This window comes from Schistocerca serialis, chromosome 1 (genome assembly GCF_023864345.2).
Source record: "Schistocerca serialis cubense isolate TAMUIC-IGC-003099 chromosome 1, iqSchSeri2.2, whole genome shotgun sequence".
Lineage (NCBI taxonomy): Eukaryota > Metazoa > Arthropoda > Insecta > Orthoptera > Acrididae > Schistocerca > Schistocerca serialis.
Window position 1 is genome coordinate 1144721340 of NC_064638.1, and position 23410 is coordinate 1144744749.

General features: G+C 45.4%; 2 non-coding genes across 2 annotated transcripts; one reads left to right on the forward strand and one right to left on the reverse strand.

Moving 5' to 3' along the window:
- The first annotated feature begins 9704 nt into the window (after positions 1-9704).
- Positions 9705-9779, forward strand: Trnas-cga (transfer RNA serine (anticodon CGA)). The gene has a single exon. It is a non-coding gene; the product is annotated as a tRNA-Ser (tRNA).
- An 11952-nt stretch (positions 9780-21731) lies between these two features.
- Positions 21732-21806, reverse strand: Trnas-cga (transfer RNA serine (anticodon CGA)). Its single transcript has one exon. It is a non-coding gene; the product is annotated as a tRNA-Ser (tRNA).
- Between the last annotated feature and the right edge of the window lie 1604 nt (positions 21807-23410).

Here is a 23410-nt window from a genome sequence, read left to right on the forward strand (position 1 = left end):
AATTGCCATTGTAGCGTCAGTAACAGATCTAAGAACTGCGATAGACACTTCTTGTTTTATATAGGCGTTGCCGACTCCAGCGCCGTATTCTGCCTGTTTACATATCTATGCCCGCATCTCGTGGTCGTGCGGTAGCGTTCTCGCTTGCCACGCCCGGGTTCCCGAGTTCGATTCCCGGCAGGGTCAGGGATTTTCTCTGCCTCGTGATGGCTGGGTGTTGTGTGCTGTCCTTAGGTTAGTTAGGTTTAAGTAGTTCTAAGTTCTAGGGGACTGATGACCATAGATGTTAAATCCCATAGTGCTCAGAGCCATTTGACCCATTTTTGTACATATCTCTGTATTGGAATGCGCATGTCTATACCAGTTTCTTTGGCGCTTCATTGTACTTAACAATAATAGAATAGAAAGGAAACGGGATTGACCAATGAGAGAGTAGTATTGTGTCGTGGGTGTTTCATATTGACAATATTCGCTTTATCATAACTTGACACAAACGTAATTTTATGGAATTTTTTATTCATTAACTTGTTTACCGATGGTGTGATAGATGCTCACTTCTTGGGACAGTTCGATATTTGCTTAAAGCCGCAAGCGGCCCGCTGGCCGCGGGTTGGACGCCCCTGTCCTATAGCGTATATCGGCCATCTGGGTGACGGGTGCAGTGACAAAGGGTCAGTAAGAGCTGAAAAGTTTTGAAAATTCCGAGAGGTAGCGGATTTTTGCGGTAGTATTCAGGCGAGACATCGGAACAATGCTCTTGGTGGCGGCACACAAGTACTCGCGCACGGAGTCTCTTGGAAATAAAACGATTTCGTAGGTGGCACGGTACACTAATGATGCTGTACATATTATCAAAATTAACTTTATAGTTTGTAAGTAGGCTGTTTATGTTTTCTTATTGGTAACGCCACGTAGCGCTCTATATGAAAAACCACTGGCTGTGCTGTGTGCAGTCTGTGGCTAGTTTGCATTGTTGTCTGCCATTGTAGTGTTGGGCAGCGGCAGCTGGATGTGAACAGCGCGTAGCGTTGCGCAGTTGGAGGTGAGCCGCCAGCAGTGTTGGATGTGGAGAGAGAAATGGCGGAGTTTTGGTATTTGTAAGAATGGATGTTATGAACTCCTATATATATTATGACTTTTGATGATATTAAGGTAAATACATTGTTTGTTCTCTATCAAAATCTTTCATTTGCTAACTACGCCTATCAGTAGTTAGTGCCTTCAGTAGTTTGAATCTTTTATTTAACTGGCAGTAGTGGCGGTCGCTGTATTGCAGTAGTTCGAATAACCAAGATTTTTGTGAGGTAAGTGATTTGTGAAACGTATAGGTTAATGTTAGTCAGGGCCATTCTTTTGTAGGGATTTTTGAAAGTCAGATTGCGTTGCGCTAAAAATATTGTATGTCGGTTAAAGCACAGTCATGTATAATAGTTCAAAAGGGGACGTTTCAAGTTTTCTTAACAACTTTCTCGCTGGAAGTTTGTATACCATCGAACAAAACGCAAATTCGTCAGGGCCGTCATGCTTCGTTCATAGGTGGAATAGTTTCACACCCCTTGTGGTATTTTATTTTATCTCGGAATACTTTTATGTTTCCACGATAAAATATGTATCACATGCATCTATAGCATTCCAGAATGTACACTGCTTTTTTCAGTCAAAATATGTCAGTGGTTTTGTTTTATCATAGGCTGAAGTTAAGAACAATTTCCTTCAAAATTTCTTGTAATGTTAGCTTTTATTTTTTTCATAGCGGCTCACATGAGTTTTCTTCTTAGAAAGTCCTGCATTAGATTCTAGACTAAAAGTAGGGATGTCTGATATCTTGTCGAAATTTTTACTAACGTTTGAAATTATCCCTAACTGGCAGTGTTGTAAGGTGGTGAGATGACACTGAGGTAGCTGTTTTCGTTACGGGCGCTGTAGTTAGAGAGTACCTCAAGTCTCTGTATTGACGCCTCTGGTGTTCCCCATATTTTATAAATCATTTATAAATAATTTAACGCAGCACTTGCCAGCAGCAGAGGCAGAGTTGGCATGTTGTACTGGCATTTTTATTAATGGACACAGTGAAGCTAATTTACACATTTCAATAAAAGTTTTGCATCACCACGTTTCCGAGAGCTCCTGAACCTGTACAGAAGATTGGAATAGAGATCAACATTAACATCATTTCCGCCCTTTTTATTGCTCATGAAAACCACACAATGCATGTTCTACTATCTTAAAGCGAGACCCTCAGAGGTGGTGATCCAGATTGTTGTACACACTGGTACCTCTGATACCCAGTAGCACGTCCTCTTGCATTGATGCATGCCTGTATTAGTCGTGCCATACTATTCACAGGTTCATCAAGGCACTGTTGGTCCAGATTGTCCCACTCCTCAACGGCGATTCGGCGTCGATCCCTCACAGTGGTTGGTAGGTCACGTCGTCCACAAACAGCCCTTTTCAATGTATCCCAGGCATGTTCGATACGGTTCATGTCTGGAGAACAAGCTGGCCACTCTAGTCGAGCGATGTCGTTATCCTGAAGGAAGTCATTCACAAGTTGTGCACGACTGGGGCACGAATTGTCATCCATGAAGAAGAATGCCTCGCCAGTATGCTGCCGGTATGGTTCACTATCGTTCTGAGGATGACATTCACGTAACGTACAGCCGTTACGGCGCCTTCCATGACCATCAGCGGCGTACGTCAGCCCCACATAATACCACCCAAAACAGGAGGGAACTTCCACCTTGCTGCACTCGCTGGACAGTGTGTCTAAGGAGTTCAGCCTGACCGGGTTGTCTCCAAACACTTCTTCGACGATTGTCTGGTTGAAGCCATATGCGATACTCATCGGTGAAGAGAACGCGATGCCAATCCTGAGTGGTCCATTTGGCATGTTTTTGGGTCCATCTGTAATGCGCTGCATGGTGGTTCGGTTGCAAAGATGGACCTCGCCATGGACGTCGGGAGTGAAGTTTCCCATCATGCAGCCTATTGCGCACAGTTTGAGTCATAACACGACGTCCTGTGGCTGCACGAAAAGCATTGTTCAACAAGGTGGCGTTGCTGTCAGGGTTCCTCCGAGCCATAATCCGTATGCAGCGGTCATCCACTGCAGTAGTAGCCCTCGGGCGACCTGAGCGAGGCATGTCATCGACAGTTCCTGTCTATCTGTATCTCCCCCATGTCCGAACAATATCGCTTTGGTTCACTCCGAGACACCTCGACACTTCCCTTGTCGAGAACCCTTCCTGGCACAAAGTAACAATGCGGACGCGATCGAACTGCAGTATTGACCGTCTAGGCACGGTTGAACTACAGACAACACGAGCCATGTACCTCCTTCCTGGTGTTATGACTGGAACTGATTGGCTATTGGACCCCTCCGTCTAATAGGCGCTGCTCATGCATGGTTGTTTACATTTTTGGGCGGGTTTAGTGACATCTATGAACAGCCAAAAGGACTGTGTCTGTGATACGTAGTCAATGTCTGTCTTGAGGAGTTGCGGAAAACGGGATGATGCAAAACTTTTTTTGATGTGTGTAGAAAAAGGGAGTGTGTGGGAACAGAAGCAGAAAGACGGCCCAAAGAGCATAGATCAGTGGTAAATGAGAAGAAAACAATATGCATGAGCTTTAGAGATATAAGAACAATTCCAAAGAAATATGTTGCGAAAATTAGGGGTCTGTAACACTGAACCAAGATCTTAGGCAAAGTTTCTGAGAGTTTGGTTAGAGGAGGTTTGAAGAGGGACGGAATACGTGCGAGAAGTAAGGATAGTCAGAGGAGTTAACATCGCGGATCCACGCTGGAACGTGCTTAAACAATTTAACAACATTTATGCATAATCCTGGAAAGGTAAAAATTTTTGATTCGTTGAAAACGTTCTTGCATGAATCCCTAGCAGCAACCGAAATATTCTTCATATTAAAAACGTAGTAAATATGCCAGTCTGAAAGTAAATAATTTCAGTATATCAGGTTGTTCCAAAAATACATTTAGAAAGTTTAGGGACAGGTTCGTTACACAAAACAAGAAAGAAAGTTCACACAAAAATTTGTCCAAAAAATCCTTAATTTTCGACTTATTAATGAAAATTTACGATTTAGGTGATCTGAGCTCATGAGCTCATGAACTCACAACAAATCCTCCGAATGCACCCTTGCCTCCAAACACGCATTCACTCGCCGAATCGTAGACAGTCACACACTTTCAGATACCCTCAGAGAGTTTCCAAAGGTTTCTTCATCCAGGTGGTCTTCTGGATAGACCAATTGTTTAACGTGCTCCCATAGATAGTAACCCAAAGCAGTGATGTCAGGGAAACGTGCAGGCCGCGGATCTGGTACTCGTCTACCTATCCGTCTATCATGGCAGATAACAGCCAGTACATCTCGAACATTCAGACTGGAATGTGCTGGAGATCCGTCTTGCGTAAACCACATGTCTCTTCTCATTTGCAGAGACACATCTTCTTGTAGGTCTTGGAGGGTGTTCTCAATAAAGTCCCTGCAGACAGCACCTGCAAGACGTGGTGGCAGAACGTGTGGCCCTACCAGACATTCATCTACATTTCCAGCTCACACACAAATCTTAAACTGGCGCTTAAGTCTAGCCTATACAGAAGCATGAGGATTGCAGTCGTCCCATGTGTGTCGGTTGTGGAAGTTAGTTATTCCATCTTTTACAGATGTTGTCTCGTCTATAACCAAGACTGAAGAGGCAAACAAGAGGAGGGGTCTCCCCTTAGATTCATAATCAAAATGTTTTGGTCCCGGGTTCGAATCCCGCCGCCACTTAAATTTTGATTAATAATCAACATTGACGGTCGAAAACTTCCTGCTGAAGAAGACACCCTCATTCCTCCAAAGGCCTTGTCAAAGAAGGCGGGGAAGCGGACAGAGTTTCAGGGCACTCTCTTGTCCTAGGGGTGGGAAACTGACCCTAAAGGCGGAAGAATCAGCTGTGATCAACGGCATGAGGATGCAGAAGGCAATGGAAACCACTGCATTAAAGACACGTAACGTGTATCCACAGGACATGTCGCCTGTAATCGAAAAAGTGTCATGATGAACTCCCCATTGGCAAAAGATTCCGCAATATTCCCACATTCGGATCTCCGGGAGGGGACTGCCATAGAGGAGGTTACCATGAGAAAAAGATTAAATAATCAACGAAAGGATAACGTTTTACGAGTCGGGGCGTGGAATGTCAGAAGCTTGAACGTGGTAGGCAAACAAGAAAACTTGAAAAGGGAAATGCAAACGCTCAATCTTGATATAGTAGGGATCAGTGAAGTGAAGTGGAAAGAAGACAAGGATTTCTGGTCAGATGAGTATAGGGTAATATCAACAGCAGCATAAAATGATATAACGGGAGTAGGATTCATTATGTAAAAGAAGGTAGGGCAGAGAGTATGTTTTTGTGAACAGTTCAGTGACGGGGTCGTTCTTATCAGCATCGACAGCAAACCAACACCAATCACGATGGTTCAGGTATACATGCCGACGTCGCAAGCTGAAGATGAAGAGATAGAGAATGTGTATGAGGATATTGAAAGGGTAATACAGTATGTAAAGGGAGATGAAACTCTAATAGTCATGGGGGACTGGAATGCAGTTGTAGGGGAAGGAGTAGAAGAAAAGGTTACAGGAGACTATGGGCTTGGGACAAGGATGAGAAAGGAGAAAGACTAATAGAGTTCTGTAACAAGTTTCAGCTAGTAATAGCGAATACTCTGTTCAAGAATCATAAGAGGAGGAGGTATACTTGGAACAGGACGGATGATACCGGAAGATTCCAATTAGATTACATCATGGTCAGACAGAGATTCCGAAATCAGATACTGGATTGTGAGGCGTACCCAGGAGCAGGTATAGACTCAGATCACAATATAGTAGTGATGAAGAGTAGGCTGAAGTTTAAGACTTTAGTCAGGAAGAATCAATACGCAAAGAAGTGGGATACGGAAGTACTAAGGAATGACGAGATACGTTTGAAGTTCTCTAACGCTATAGATACAGCAATAATGAATAGCTCAGTACAGTTGAAGAGCAGTGGACATCTCTAAAACGGACCATCACAAAAGTTGGGAAGGAAAACATGGGTACAAATAAGGTAACTGCGAAGAAACCATACGTAACAGGAGAAATACTTCAATTGATCGATGAAAGGAGGAAGTACAAAAATACTACGGGAAACTCAGGAATACAGAAATACACATCGCTGAGGAATGAAATAAGTAGGAAGTGCAGGGAAGCTAAGACGAAATGGCTGCAGGAAAAATGTGAAGGCATCGAAAAAGGAATAATTGTCGGAAGGACAGACTCAGCATACAGGAAAGTCAAAACAACCTAGGGTGACGTTAAAAGCGAGGGTGATAACATTAAGTGTGGAACAGGAGTTCCACTGTTAAATGTAGAGGAGGGAGCGGATAGGTGGAAAGAATACACTGAAGGCCTCTATGAGGGTGAAGATTTGTCTGATGTGATAGAAGAAGTAACAGGGGTCGATTTAGAAGAGATAGGGGATCCAATATTTGAATCAGAATTTAAAACAGCTTTGAAGGACTTAAGATCAAATAAGGTAGAAGTGATAGATAACATTCCATCAGAATTTCTAAAATCATTGGGGGAAGTGGCAGCAAAACGACTATTCGATTGGTATGTAGAATGTATGAATCTGGTGACACAACATATGACTTTCGTAAAAGCATCATCCACACAATTCCGAAGACGACAAGACCTGACATGCGCGAGAGGTATCGCACAATCAACTTAACAGGTCATGCATACAAGTTGCTTACAAGAGTAATATACAGAAGAATGGAAAAGAAAATTGAGTAGGCGCCAGATGACGATCAGTTTGGCTTTAGGGAAGGTAAAGGCATGAGAGAGGCAATTTTGGCGTTGCGGTTAATAATGGAAGCAAAACTAAAGAAAAATCAAGACACGTTCATAGGATTTGTCAACCTGGAAAAAGCGTTCGACAATGTAAAATCGTGCAGGATGTTCGAAATTCTGAGAAACATGGGGATAAGCTATATGGAGAGATGGGTAATATACAACTTGTATAAGAGCTAGAGGGAATAATAAGAGTAGACGACCAAGAAGGAAGTGCACGGTTTAAAACGGGTATAAGAAAAGGATGTAGGCTTTTGCCCCTACTGTTCAATCTGTACATCGAAGAAGCAATGCCGGCCGCGGTGGTCTAGCGGTTCTAGGCGCGCAGTCCGGAACCGCGCGACTGCTACGGTCGCAGGTTCGAATCCTGCCTCGGGCATGGATGTGTGTGATGTCCTTAGGTTAGTTAGGTTTAAGTAGTTCTAAGTTCTAGGGGACTGATGACCACAGATGTTAAGTCCCATAGTGCTCAGAGCCATTTTGAAGAAGCAATGATGGAAATAAAAGAAAGGTTCGGGAGTGGAATTGAAATTCAAGGTGAAGGATATCAATGATACGATTCACTGATGACATTGCTATATTGAGTGAAAGTGAAGAAGAATTACATGATCTGCTGAACGGAATGAACAGTCTAATGAGTGCAAAAAATGGATTGAGAGTAAATCGAAGAAAGACGAAGATAATGACAAGTAGTAGAAATGAGAACAGCGAGAAACTTAACATCAGGACTGATGCTCGCGAAGTAGATGACGTTAAGAAATTCTGCTACCTAGGCAGTAAAATAATCAATGACGGGCGGAGCAAGGAGGACATCAGAGGACACCAAAAGCACACCAGCAATGGCAAAAAGGGCATTCCTGGCCAAGAGAAGTCTACTGATATCAAATATCGGAGTTAATTTGTGGAAAAAATTTCTGAGAATGTACGTGTGGAGTACAGCATTTATGGTAGTGAAACATGGACTGTGGGAAAACCGGGATAGAATAAAGTCGAAGCATTTGAGATATGATGCTACAGCGAATGTTGAAAATTAGGTGGACTGATAAAGTAAGGAATGAGGGGGTTCTGCGCATAGTCGGAGAGGAAAGGAATATGTGGAAAACACTGATAAGGAGAAGGGACAGGATGATAGGACATCTGTTAAGACATGAGGGAATGACTCCCATGGTACTAGAGGGAGCTGTAGAGGACGAAAACTGAAGAGGAGGACGGAGATTGGAGCACATCCAGCAAATAATTGAGGACGAAGGTTGCAAGTGCTACTCTGAGAGGAAGAGGTTAGCACAGGACAGAAGGCTGATGACCACCTCCCCCCCCCCCCCACCCCACCCCCAAAAAAAATAGTATTAGCGCGGCTCAATATTTACGCAGAGGACTTCCGACTACTTGTTTAGTCCGTGCCACGCCGAGTTGCCTCATTACGGTGGGCAAAAGGAGGCCCGATGCGATATTGGGAGATGTCCCATGATTTTTGTCACCTCAGAATAACTGATGATGGTCGAAGTAGAGAGGATATAAAATGTAGACTGGCAATGGCAAGGAAAGCGTTTCTGAAGAAGAGGAATTTGTTAACATCGAGTATAGATTTAAGTGTCAGGAAGTCGTTTCTGAAAGTATTTGTATTGGAGTGTAGCCATGTATGGAAGTGAAACATGGACGATAAATAGTTTGGACAAGAAAAGAATAGAAGCTTTCGAAATGTGGTGCTACAGAAGAATGCTGAAGATTAGATGGGTAGATCACGTAACTAATGAGGAGGTATTGAATAGAATAGGGGAGAAGAGGAGTTTGTGGCACAACTTGACAAGAAGAAGGGACCGGCCGGTAGGGCATGTTCTGAGGCATCAAGGGATCACAAATTTAGCATTGGAGGGCAGCGTGGAGGGTAAAAATCGTAGAGGCAGACCAAGAGATGAATACACTAAGCAGATTCAGAAGGATGTAGGTTGCAGTAAGTACTGGGAGATGAAGAAGCTTGCACAGGATAGAGTAGCATGGAGAGCTGCATCAAATCAGTCTCAGGACTGAAGACCACAACAACAACAACAGTATACAGGTTGGTCCATTGATCATGACTGGGCCAAATATCTCACGAAATAAGCGTGAAACGAAAAAACTACAAAGAACGAAACTTCTCTAGGTTGAAGGGGGAAACCAGATGGCGCTATGGTTGGCCCGCTATTTGGCACTGCTATAGGTCAAACGGATATCAACTGCGTTTTTTTTTTAAATAGGAACCTCCATATTTTTATTACATATTCGTGTAGTAGGTAAAGAAATATGACTGTTTTAGTTCGACCACTTTCTTCGCTTTGTGATAGATGACGCTGTAATACACAAACACATCGCTCACAATTTTAGAGGAACAGTTGGTAACAGGTAGGTTTTTTAAATTAAAATACAGAACGTAGGTATGTATGAACATTTTATTTCGGTTGTTCCAGTGCGATACATGTACCTTTGTGAACTTATCATTTCTGAGAACGCATGTTGTTACAGCGTGATTACCCAACATTAATGCAATATGAAACTTCCTGCCAGATTAAAACTGTGTGCCCCACCGAGACTCGAACTCGGGACCTTTGCCTTTCACGGGCAAGTGCTCTAGCATCCGGGCTACCGAAGCACGGCTCACGCCCGGTACTGACAGCTTTACTTCTGCCAGTACCTCGTCTCCTACCTTCCAAACTTTACAGAAGCTCTCCTGCGAACCTTGCAGAACTAGCACTCCTGAAAGAAAGGATATTGCGGAAGGTAGGACACGAGGTACTGGCGGAAGTGAAGCTGTGAGGACGGGGCGTGAGTCGTGCTTGGGTAGCTCAGTTGGTAGAGCACTTGCCCGCGAAAGGCAAAGGTCCCGAGTTCGAGTCTCGGTCGAGCAAACAGTTTTAATCTGCCAGGAAGTTTCATATCAGCGCACACTCCGCTGCAGAGTGAAAATCTCATTCTGGATTAATGCAATAAATGCTCAAAATTTCGTCCGTCAACCTCATTGCATTTGGCAATACGAGTAACAATATTCCTCTCAACAGCGAGTAGTTCGCCTTCCGTAATGTTAGCACATGCACTGTCAATGCGCTGACGCATGTTGTCAGGCGTTGTCGGTGGATCGCGATAGAAAATATCCTTCAACTTTCCCCGCAGAAAGAAATCCGAGGACGTCAGATCCGGTGAACGTGCAGGCCATGGTATGGTGCTTCGACGACCAGTCCACCTATCATGAAATACGCTGTTCAATACCGCTTCAACCGCACGCGAGCTATGTGCCGGACATCCATCATGTTGGAAGTACATCGCCATTCTGTCATGCAGTGAAACATCTTGTAGTAACGTCGGTAGAACATAACGTAGGAAATCAGCATACATTGCACCGTTTAGATTGCCATCGATAAAATGGGGGCCAATTATCCTTCCTCCCATAATGCCGCACCATACGTTAACCCGCCAAGGTCGCTGATGTTCCACTTGCGCAGCCATCGTGGATTTTCCGTTGCCCAATAGTGCATATTATGCCGGTTTACGTTACCGCTGTTCGTGAATGACGCTTCGTCGCTAAATAGAACGTGTGCAAAAAATCTGCCATCGCCACGTAATTTCTGTACACCTTCACGTTCAAAGTTGTCGCCATGCAATTCCTGGTGCATTGAAATATGGTACAGGTGCAATCGATGTTGATGTAGCATTCTCAACACCGACGTTTTGAGATTCCAGATTCTCGCGCAATTTGTCTGCTACTGATGTGCGGACTAGCCGCGACAGCAGCTAAAACACCTACTTGGGAATCATCATTTGTTGCAGGTCATGGTTGACGTTTCACATGTGGCAGAACACTTCCTGTTTCCTTAAATAACGTAACTATCCGGCGAACGGTCCGGACACTTGGATGATGTCGTCCAGGATACCGATCAGCATACACAGCACACGCCCGTTGGGCATTTTGATCACAATAGCCATGTATCACGAAGCAAATACCGTCCGCACTGGCGGAATGTTACGTGATACCACGTACTTACACGTTTGTGACTATTACGGCGTCATCTACCACAATGCGAAAAAAGTATTCCAACTAAAACATTCACATTTGTTTACGTACTACACTAATATGTTATTGAAATACGGGTTTGTATTTAAAAAAACGCAGTTCATATCCGTTTGACCTATGGCAGCACCATCTAGCGCGCCAACCATAGCACCATCTGGTTTCCCCCTACAAGCTAGACGAGTTTCGTTTTATGTAGTTTTTTCGTTTGATGCTTATTTCGTGAGATATTTGGTCCGGACACTGTCAATGGACCACTCCGTATAATATTGAGACATAGCCTACTTAAATTATTTACATTGATACATGTTTACGGCCGGTCGCGGTGGCCGTGCGGTTCTAGGCGCTTCAATCCGGAACCGCGTGACTGCTACGGTCGCAGGTTCGAATCCTGCCTCGGGCATGGATGTGTGTGATGTGCTTAGGTTAGTTAGGTTTAAGTAGTTCTAGGGGACTGATGACCTAAATAGTGCGCAGAGCCATTTGAACCATTTGAACATGTTTACTGCGCGTTTCGTATGAAGAGTATTTCGGCTGGTACTTTTCTGTCTTGATTGTTTAATTGCTCCTGTCGGATACCCAGCAAGCCGTTGAACTGAACCCGTCGAGGAAGAATAATTAATTATGACACACATTTCTTTTCATGCGGTATTGTATACAGTCATTGTGCCAGATTGTATTACTCTCTAGAAAGTGGCGTGCCTGTACGTTGTGCAGTATAATCAAAACTGGAATAAATACTATTTTTACAAACTGTGGCAGTGCCGTTCTAGCGGAAAATGTCTGATCGGTACGTGCAGGACATCAGGTAGTTAGCAGCGTGCCACGTGTCGTTAGTGAGGTGATAAAAGACGACAATGAACGCATACCGGTGTGAACACTATGGACACATCGACGCTATGAGGATGGACCTCAGGAGCGGGTAGTACGTGACTGTAAGGCGGGGTACCCAGCTGCAGCTGTGGTGGGCCAACAGCCGCCAACTGCCCCGCGTGGAGGCGTTCGACAAAGTCCCGTAACGTCTCCTAGCCAACAAAATACGAGTTTAAAGAGCACCGGACCTACTTGTGTGAATTTACTGAGAACCTCGCAGCACACACAATTCATTACGTCGTTCTTTATTGGACGAAATCGGCAGATGTAAAGGTGACTCTCTGAGTATCCGAAGACGGTGTTTTATGCTAGCTACGGATTACGATTTATATAGAGCGTTTTTAAAAAAAGTATGCAGTACTTCGCGAGGTGTTGTTGTTGTTGTTGTTGTTGTTGTGGTCTTCAGTCCAAAGACTGGTTTGATGCAGCTGTCCATGCTGTTCTATCCCGTGCAATGCTCTTCACCTCCGAATAACTACAGCAACCTATATCCTTCTGAATCTGCTTAGCGCATTCATCTCTTGGTGTCCCTCTACAATTTTTAACCCACACGCTTCCCTCCAATACTAAATTGGAATTCCCTTGATGCCTCAGAATGCGTCCTACCAACCGACCCCTTCTTTTAGTCAGCTTGTACCACAAATTTCTCTTCTCTCCAATTTTATTCAGTACCTCCTGACTAGTTACGTGATCTACTCATCTAAGCTTCAGCATGTTGGAGGGAATTGACATCGTTAATTCTGCAGGCTTGTCCATAAATCCGTAAGAGTACGAGGGGATGGACATCTCTTCTCAACAGCACGATGCGAGGCGTCGCAGATCTGCTCAACAATGTTCATGTCTGGGGAGTTTGGTGGCCAGCGGATGTGTCTGAACTCAGAAGAGTGTCCCTGGAGCCACTCTGTAGCAAATCTGTATGTGCGGGGTATCGCATTGTCCTGCTGGATTTGTCCAAGTCCATCGGAATGCACAATGGACATGAATGGATGCAAATGATCAGACAGGATGCTTACGTACGTGTCATGTGTCAGAGTCACATCTAGATGTATCAGTGGTCCCATATCACTCCAGCTGCACACGCCCCTCACCATTACAGAGCCTCCGCCAGCTTGAACAGTCCGATGCTGACCTGCAGCGTCCATAGATTCATGAGGTTGTCTCAATATCCGTACACGTCCATCAGCACGATAGAATTTGAAACGAGACTCATCCGACCAGCCAACACGTTTCCATTCATCGACAGTCCAATATAGGTGTTGACGGGCATAGGTGAGGGTTAAAGCTTTGTGTCGTGCAGTCATCAACAGTGAACGAGTGGCCCTTCGGCTCAGAAAGCCATATCGATGATGTTTCGTTGAATGGTTCGCACGCTGACACTTGTTGATGGCCCAGCATTGAAATCTGCAACAATTTGTGGGAGGGTTGCACTTCTGTCACGTTGAACGATTCTCTTCAGTCGTCGTTGCTCCCGTTCTTGCAGGGTCTTTTTCTGGTCACAGCAAAGTCGGAGATTTGACGTTGCAGCGGAATCCTGATACTGACGGTAGGCTCGTCAAATGGTCGTACGGGAAAATCCAACTTCATCGCTTCCTCGGAGATACTGTGTCCCATCGCTCGTGCGCCGACTATAACACCACGTTCAAACTCAGTTAAATCTTGACAACTTGCCATTGTAGGAGCAGTGACCGATCTAACAACTGCGCCAGACACTCGTTGTCTTATATAGGCATTGCCGACCGCAGAGCCGTACTCCGCCTGCTTACATATCTCAGTATTTGAATACGCATGCCTGTACCAGTTTATTTGGCGCTTTCGCTCCAATATTTCAAAAGCTTCTATTCTCTTCTTGGCTGAACTGTTTATAGCTTATGTTTCACTTCCATATATGGCTTCAGTCCATAGAAATACTTTCGGAAAAGACTTCCTGACACTTAAATCTATTCTCGATGTTAGCAAATTTCTCTTGTTCAGAACCGCTTTTCTCGCCATGGCCAGTCTACGTTTTATATCCTCCCTACCTCGACCATCGTCAGCTGTTTTTCTTCCCCAATAGCAAAACTCATTTACTACTGTGAGTGTCCACTTCTTAATCTAATTCCGTCAGCAATATTCAATGTGGTCCAAAGGATGGGAAAAAGTACGTAAACTTGTAAGAGTCCATGACTAGCGCACATGCTAGCGCACTCAAGCACATGTAACTTCGATGGACTGCTCACGCGCTGCCTGCGATATGTAAGCTGCAATAGAATCGCACACCAGAGAGCAGTGTCGGCAGCAGTAGCAGTAGTAGCTCCCAGTCGGGCGGTAGGGTCAGGTCGCTCGTAGAGAGCAGTTGTCGAGTTGTATAGCTCACAGAGAGCTCTTGTGTCCTGGAGTTCGGACAATGCAGTCCAGTAGTGGTGTTTTGTAGCTCGAGAAGAGCAGTAGAGCTATGGAATTACCAAGGCCGGTCGTGGAGAACGATGGAGGTGCCTGAACGATGTAGTATAAGGTAAAAGCAAAATATTATTGTTCTTTATTGCCGCGCGCATATGTTAATTGCTAAAACTGATTTTTGTACTATTGTTATCTCAAAGTCCCATGTAAATGTTTTCAAAAAAAAAATCTCTCAATAATAATCTTTCTTATAAAGATAATTTTTGACAGTCATTCATCTGAATTTAAAGTTTTTACTAATTTCTCCTATCCATAGTCATGCCGATTATCCTAAAGAAAATCAGTTGTTTTTCATACATAACAAAATCTAGTGGCTAGCATTGCACTGGGCTGTGCCAGAAAAATTTCTTACAGGAGCGTATATATACGCATTATCCGGCGACATCATTTAGGTAAGAATTTTGAGTTTATTCAGAATGATTTTTCAAGGCCATGACGCAGCACCGCTGACGTCCAGATTTACCAGTTTAGATTCACAGTCAGTTAATTATTGAAAGGTTACATTACGATATTTCTTTTGAAAGGTTATATATGAGCCACATTTTTGTTGGGAGGTTAGTCACCTTCTTTATTGCCAGGTTACAGAATTTATCTGTTGGGAGGTTACAAGGGACTCTAAAATGCTTACCAGAAGAGTTGTGAGCACTTGTTCATCTTCACTGCTGTGAAATACATCCATTCGGCAGCAACGCTAATAGGACCTTACATACTACCAAACATGTCTTCAGTTTGTATCAAATGATTTGCGTGTTCTGCTAGATGAGGTACAGCCACGGAAACGGCTGGACACCTGGTTTATCGACGATGGATCACCGGCCCACTTTCTCTGAAATGTCTCACAAGTATTTACTGGGAAATGGACTGGTCGAGGAGATACAGAACGCCCAGTACGTGGGCCATCCCGTTCCACCGCTCTTAAGTTTCTGGATTTTTAGTTGTTGGGACACTAGAAAACGTCCGTGTACGCAAGCTCGTTAATGATGTGCAAACACTACAGGAAGCGTCACCATTGGCTCCCAGCGCAACCGTGACCAACCTGGAGTTTTCCAGTAGGTGCGTGGTTCCCCAAGACATCGGACAGAAGCATTCCCCACTATAAACGACTGCACTTTGGCGACGGCTCGCAAGTGCGGGTCCTATTATCGAGTCACGATTATTCCTTACAGTATCTCCAAGTATAACAGCCTCTCAGTATGTCAGTCACAGAATGCTATTCTGCCCCGTTGTTACACAGAAGCGCCAAACGAACTGGTACAGGCATGCGTACTCAAACACAGAGATATGTGAGCAGGCGGAATACGGCTCTGCGATCGGCAACGCCTATATAAGACAACAAGAGTCTGGCGCAGTTGGCAGATCGCTTACTGCTCCTACAATGGCAAGTTGTCAAGATTTAACTGAGTTTGAACGTGGTGTTATAGTCGGCGCACGAGCGATGGGACACAGTATCTCCGAGGAAGCGATGAAGTTGGATTTTCCCGTACGACCATTTAACGAGCCTACCGTCAGTATCAGGATTCCGGTGCAACATCAAATCTCCGACATCGCTGCGGCCGGAAAAAGATCCTGCAAGAACGGGAGCAACGACGACTGAAGAGAATGGTTCAGCGTGACACAAGTGCAACTCTTCTGCAAATTGTTGCAGATTTCAATGCTGGGCCATCAACAAGTGTCAGCGTGCGAACCATTCGACGAAACATCATCGATATGGCTTTCGGAGCCGAAGGCCCACTCGTTCACTGTTGATGACTGCACGACACAAAGCTTTAAGCCTCACCTATGCCCGTCAACACCTATATTGGACTGTCGATGACTGGAATCGTGTTGGCTGGTCGGACGAGTCTCGTTTCAAATTCTATCGTGCTGATGGACGTGTACGGGTATTGAGACGACATCATGAATCTATGGACTCTGCAGGTCAGCATCGGACTGTTCAAGCTGGTGGAGGCTCTGTAATGGCGTGGGGCTTGAGGCGTATGCAGCTAGAGTCATATGGGACCCCTGATACATCTAAATACCACTCACACACATGATACGTGCGTAAGCATCCTGTTTGATCACCTGCATCCATTCATATCCATTGTGCATTCCGATGGACTTGGACAATTCCAACAGGACAATGCGAAATCCCACACGTCCAGAATTGCTACAGAATGGCTCCAGGAACACTCTTCTGAGTTCAGACACATCCACTGGCCACAAAACTACCCAGACATGAACACTGTTGAGCAGATCTGCGACGCCTCGCATCGTGCTGTTCAGAAGAGATCTCCATCCCCTCGCACTCTTACGGATTCGCACAACCCAAAGCAGTCACGATGTCAGTTCCCTCCAGCACTACTTCAGACATTAGTCGAGTCCACGTCACGTCCAGCTGCAGCACTTCTGCGTTCTCGTGGGGTCTCTGCACTATGTTAGGCAAGTGTACCAGTTTCTTTGGCTCTTCAGTGTTACGAAGTTATACGGATATATGATGAATGATGTGGAGTGTCGTTTGATAGAAGGCCAGTTGCAGTTACATCAGAGACTAATAGGATCTATTTATTTCACTTGAATTTGCAACTAGCAGCAGACTGTGAATTGGCGTCGGGGCGGCCGCTTGTCTGTGCGGCCGTGGACGCTCACCTCACGCTCCTTGGCCCCAACTCACAAGCGCGAGGCCGGCCGGCGTGGACAACCCAGCGCCTTCGGACAAAGTGGGCTCCGGGGACACTTGCGGATCCGTTCTGGTGCGAAGAAAAGCTCGCAGCCCCACTTAACCGTACGGAAACACCCAAACTGGGAGACCCTCAGACGTGTATACCTGATGCCTCTTGAGAGAGCAAGTTGGCCCCAAAAACGTAGGGTTTTTCCAATTTTAGACAGGTGAAAAGGAAACCAGAATCCAGGCATTCGTTCCACTTGTAATGCAAGCTTCCCATTCGTTAACAGCGAGACACTATCGAGTAGAGAGCGATGGAGATAGACAGAGACGGAAAGTGGTTGTACCTGAGAGGAGTGGTGGTAGGGGGGAAAGTAAATTGAAGCGAACCCCAGCACTGGCCGGGAACGGTGATATACGAGTCGAAGGGATACTTCCGCTCCCCGAAAAACCAGTGGTCAACCACAATAAACAAAAGTATGGGAAGGAGAAGTTTATAAAAGTAACAGACGATCCTGATTCGCTGATGTCCATCCCTTCAAACTCGAGAGGCAGCTCGCCCCCATAAACCGAAGCGAAAAGGTGAATCTCGTAACTTCAGGAAAGTCACTTCTGTTGCTGGCGTCGAGTGAGACTTGCTGTTGCTGACATGCTGGGTCCATGGATTGATAAGGCTGTCTCCATATCCGTACGCGTCCTTCCGCTCGATACAATTTGAAATGAGACTCGTCAGACCAGGCAACCTGTTTCCAGTCATCAACAGTTCAATGTCGGTGTTGACGGGCCCAGGGGAAGTGTAAAGCTTCGTGTCGTGCAGTCATCAAGGGTTCACAAGTGGGCCTTCGGCTGCGAAAGTCCATATTGATTATGTGTCGTTGAACAGTTAGCACGCTGACACTTGTTGATGGCAAAGCATTGAAATCTGCAGCTATTTGCGGAAGAGTTTCACTAGTGTCACACTGAACGATTCTCTTCAGTCGTCGTTTGACCCTTCCTTGCAGGATCTTTTTCCGGCCGCAGCAATGGCGGGGATTTGATGTTTTACCTGATTCACGGTACACTCGTGAAATAGTCGTACGGGAAAATCCACACTTCATCGCTACCTCGGAGATGCAGTGTCCCATCGCTCGTGTGCCGACTATAACACAAGTTCAAATCACTTAAATCTTGATAACCTTCCACTGTAACAGAAGTAACCGATCTAACAACTCCGCCAGACACTTGTCTTCTAGAGGCGTTGCCGACCGCAGCGCCGTATTCTGCCTGTTTACATATCTATGTATTTGAATACGCATGCCTATACCAGTTTCTTTGGCGGTTCAGTGTATTTCTCCGTGCTGTCACTTTATAGACTACGTTTCTGACTCTCACCCGATATTACGTGCGTATTTTAGTGTATAAATAGGGTAGTTTTCAACGTCTGAATGTCGGAAATGGATAAAGATATCAAGAAAATTTTCAAGGTTATTCATGATCTAGATCTTAGGAATATACCGTGAAAATATCAGCCATTTTCTGTGCATAGCCTCCTTGGAATGCTCGGCTTCGTTTTGGTGCGAAAAAATGACAAAAAACCTTTTTTTTTTGGGTTTTCTAAGAAACCGCCCGCGGACTAACGGTGCCTCCATAAACCCCCTAAGACCCATCATGGACCATATCAAACATGAAAAGAACCAACCGATTTGCTCCATTTGCCTAAGGTGGAGAATGTGTAAAATATTCATACTTTGATCTCGTACAATAAGATAGTGACACTAAGACGATGCTTTTGTTGGGTATTAAAACGGTCGCTAGCCCAAGGGCTATTCAAAACACTTCATAACCATAGAACACAAAGTATGAGCCCCGAAAAAAATCGCGTTTTATGCGCGTCGTTTTGGAACGCATTGATAAACATGCTGCTGCATGGTATCGATTAGGAACAAGTTAAATTCGAACGATCACATAGATAATGTTGCGGGAAAGGCAAACCAAAACTGCGTTGTATCGACAGTACGATTAGAAGATGCAAGAAATGTACTAAATAGGCTGCCTACATTACGACATTACACATGTCCGTCCTCTGCTAGGTCATTGCCTTGCGGGACACGATCCTTACCAGACAAAATTGACGGAGGTCATCGAAATAGTCCAAAGAAGGGCAGCTCGTTTTGTACTATCGAGAAACAGGGGACAGGGTGTCACGGACATAATACACGAATTAGGGTGTCAATCACTAAAACAAAGGCGTTTTTCGTTGCGGCGAGGTCTCCTCATGAAATATCGATCACCAAGTTTCTCCTTCGAAAGCGAAGATGCTATACTGTCGCCAACGTACAAAGGGAGGAAAGTTCATCGTAATAAAATTCGAGAATCAGAACTTGCACGGAAAGGTTTTAAGTGTTCCTTTTTCTTGCGCTCTGTTACAGAGTTGAACGATAGAGAAATAGTCTGTACATGCCAGAATGAATTTTTCACTCTGCAGCCGACTGTATGTTAATATGAAGCTTTGTGGCATATTAAACCTGTATGTTGGAAGTGTTTGGAAGGTATAAGATGAGGTACTGGCGGAAGTAAAAGTGTGAGGAGGGGTCTTGAGTTGTGTTTGGGTAGCTGAAGTGGTAGAGCAGTTGTTCGCGATAGGCAAATGTCGCGAGTTCGTGTCTCGGTCCGGTACACATTTTTAATTAGCCAGGAAGTTTCAGTCTGAAGATGATTCGATGAACCCTCTGCCAGCCACTGTAGTGTGGCTTGCAGAGTAGTCATGTGGACGTAGATGTAAATGTAACTGGTAGTGTAGGCGTGTTACAGACCTTGGGCTTCAGGTTACTTGCGATGTACTTGTTAGTCAAGTTTTGGGAACGGCGCCCAGGCCAGTCGTATTCTGTGAGGAATTCCTGCATTTGGGTTGTTTTTCGCTGTTTTAGCATAGTCGGTAAGGAAGGTGTATTCATCAACTTGTTGTCTGGTTTATTATTTTTTTTCACAGACGTTCATTTCCAAGAAAGTGAGGCAATTTTTGGTTCTTGGATCACACTCTTTAGTTACTGCAGACCTCAAATTACGAGCGCACCATTATCGGCAGAGCACAAATGGTTCAGATATGAGCCATTGATTGTTATTCCTTAGTTATTTAAAGGTAGAGATTTGAATACGTCTTCCAACGCAAGGGTAACAGTTTCGGAGGGATGGTGCCTGCCACCTCGGTGAACTTATTTGCCGATTGGGATCGTATTGCTAATACTGTCTTCATCCTCTAAAATCGTCATTGTTAGCTGCTCAGGGTCTTCATGATTTTTCGTTTCTGAAATAATTGTTAACAAAATCGAAGTGCATATCACATGTTATCGCTTAATTTAGTGATATGAAACTTTTCTTGTGGATGCCCTCATGTGCTATATGGAAGTAAGGTAATATAGATTTTTTAATTATATCGTTTATTCTTCCGTCTGAGGTTTTCTTTTTTGTTTAAGAACTACAGAACCCGACAATGCTTTTCAATTGCTAAGTATGTGTGGAAATTGAATATACACCCTAAGTTCCTGCCAACCCCCTCCTCCCCGCCTCTGCCCATGTTATCATCCACCCGCTATTTCCTCCTCCACCCTCTCTCTGTCCATCTGCTCCGCCCCCTCCCCATTCCCTCCTCTATGTTCATTTCCGTCTGAATGTCCAGTAGAGCACTGTGTAAAAATTTGAAAGCAAACTAGTCAAGCCCTTTTCGAGATTTTTGGTAAGAACGTTCCCCTTCATACTCATATACTATGTAATATCTTACAAAAGTATACAGGCGCCGGCCGCTGTGGCCGAGCGGTTCTACGCGCTTCAGTCCGGAACCGCGCGACTGCTACGGTCGCAGGTTCGAATCCTGCCTCCTTCCCGCGCCCGGGTTCGATTCCCGGCGGGGTCAGGGATTTTCTCTGCCTCGTGATGCCTGGGTGTTGTGTGATGTCCTTAGGATAGATAGGTTTAAGTAGTTCTAAGTTCTAGGGGACTGATGACCATAGATGTTAAGTCCCATAGTGCTCAGAGCCAGCCAGTCCTGCCTCGGGCATGGATCTGTGTGATGTCCTTAGGTTAGCTAGCTTCAAGTAGTTCTAAGTTCTAGAGGACTGATGACCTCAGATATTAAGTCCCATAGTGCTCAGAACGATTTTATTATCTAGGCTTGTCGGTCCGAATGTTCATTAGAGTATCGCCTAAGAACTGGAAGTAAATCGGTCAAGAACTTTCCGAGGTTTTGATAACTATACTGCCCCTTCATACAGGGTGAAGAAAAATACGCGCACAACGAAATTTTGTTAGAGATATTTTTGTATTGCCAATATGTGAAGAATCGCGCTGCGAAATCTGAGTGGGTGAGTTTTTCTTCACTCTGTATATTATATACATGTCTATATAATATAAATATATTACAAAAATAAATAGCCTATGTCCGTCCGAAAGTTCGATAGAATGTCGTGTAAAAATTTGTAGTAAATTGCTGAATAAGTTATCGAGATTGAGATTTTCACTCTACAGCGTAGTGTGCGCTGATATGAAACTTTTTGGCAGATTATTACTGTGTGCCGGACCGAGACTCGAACTCGGGACCTTTGCCTTTCGGGGGGAAGTGCTCTACCAATTGAGCTACCCAAGCACGACTCACGCCCCGTCCTCACAGCATTACTTCTGCCAGTACCTCGTCTCCTACCTTCCAAACTTTACAGAAGCTCTCCTGCGAACCTAGCAGGACTAGCACTCCTGAAAGAAAGGATATTGCGGAGACATGGCTTAGCCACAGCCTGGGGGATGTTTCCAGAATGGGATTTTCACTCTGCCGCGGAGCGTGCGCTGATATGAAACTTCCGGGCAGATTAAAACTGTGTGCCAGGCCGAGACTCGAACTCGGGACCTTTACCTTTCGAGGGCAAGTGCTCTACCAACTGAGCTACCTAAGCACGATTCAAGCCCCCTCTGTACAGTTTGGAATTAGGAGACGAGGCACTGGCAGAAGTAAAGTTGTGAAGAGGGGGTAGCTCAGTTGATAGAGCACGTGCGCGCGAAAGGAAAAGGTCCCGAGTTCAAGTCTCGGTCCAGCACACAGTTTTAATCTGCCAGAAAGTTTCAGTTTTCGAGATTTTCGGTAACAACGTGTCCCCCTTTTATATGTATAATTGTCAAAGTCTTTTTTTTTTTTTTTTTTTTGTTATGATGAAAACATGTGACAGCAGAACTGTCGAACTGAACGCAATGTTTTTTACTTTCTTTTTCGTACCAAAAATACCATTACCACCAACAGTTATGAACGAAAAAAGACCTACCAAGTCGGTCGAGCCGTTATGAAGCGATGATCTTTGAAAACTGATTTTAATTTCCGACTTTTCTGACGGATTTTCCAAAGGCTTCCTTCCGTACGAACCCTGTGCTGGCAATAAAGAACGCAACAGAAAAAATCGATCAGATCGGTCAAGTTGTTCTCAGGCGACGATCTCCCACACGCGTGGCGGCTGATTTTTGTTTGTCCAGGCGTGTCCTGCAGTGCGAGCGGCGGCACCTCACCTGCTGCCGTCAGTCACCGTACGAGCGCCGATAAGGCCTCGGGTGCGTGGGCGGCCGGCGGTCGGGCGCTGAGGTGACACGAGCAGTGAGCAGCGAGCAGCGAGCAGAGCTGCTGATACAGCGGCACAGCAAGGCAGAGCTGACGGCGGCCTGGCCCGGCCCTGCACACGCTGTCTGCCGGCTGTGGAGGCAGCGGGCGAGAGGCGAGCGGCGAGTAGCAGCAGGTGAGTGGCAGCAGCCCGAGGCTCACACAGGCTGCGCGCCGCCGCGCTCACGCGTGCCTAGTCGCAGGGTAGCCAGGTAATAATGTACACGACTCCAGAGTGAGATTCTCACTCTGCAGCGGAGTGTGCGCTGATATGAAACTTCCTGGCAGATTAAAACTGTGTGCCGGACCGAGACTCGAACTCGGGACCTCTGCCTTTCGCGTGCAAGTGCTCTACCATCTGAGCTACTCGAGCACGACTCACGCCCCGTCCTCACAGCTTTACTTCCGCCAGTACCTCGTCTCCTACTTTCCAAACTTTACAGAAGCTCTCCTGCGAACCTTGCAGGCCTTTCACTCCTGAAAGAAAGGATTTTGCGGAGACATGGCCTAGCCACAGCCTGGCAATATCCTTTCTTTCAGGAGCGCTAGTTCTGCAGCTTCGCAGGAGAGCTTCTGTAAAGTTTGGAAAGTAGGAGACGAGGTACTGGCAGAAGTAAAGCTGTGAGTACCGGGCGTGAGTCGTGCTTCGGTAGCTCAGATGGTAGAGCACTTGCCCGCGAAAGGCAAAGGTACCGAGTTCGAGTCTCGGTCGGGCACACAGTTTTAATCTGCCAGGAAGTTTCGTATCAGCGCACAGTCCGCTGCAGAGTGAAACTCTCATTCTGGAAACATCCCGCAGGCTGTGGCTAAGCCTTGTCTCCACAAGATCATTTCTTTCAGGAGTGCTGGTCCTGCAAGGTTCGCAGGAGAGCTTCTGTAACGTTTGGAAAATAGGAGACGAGGTACTGGCAGAAGT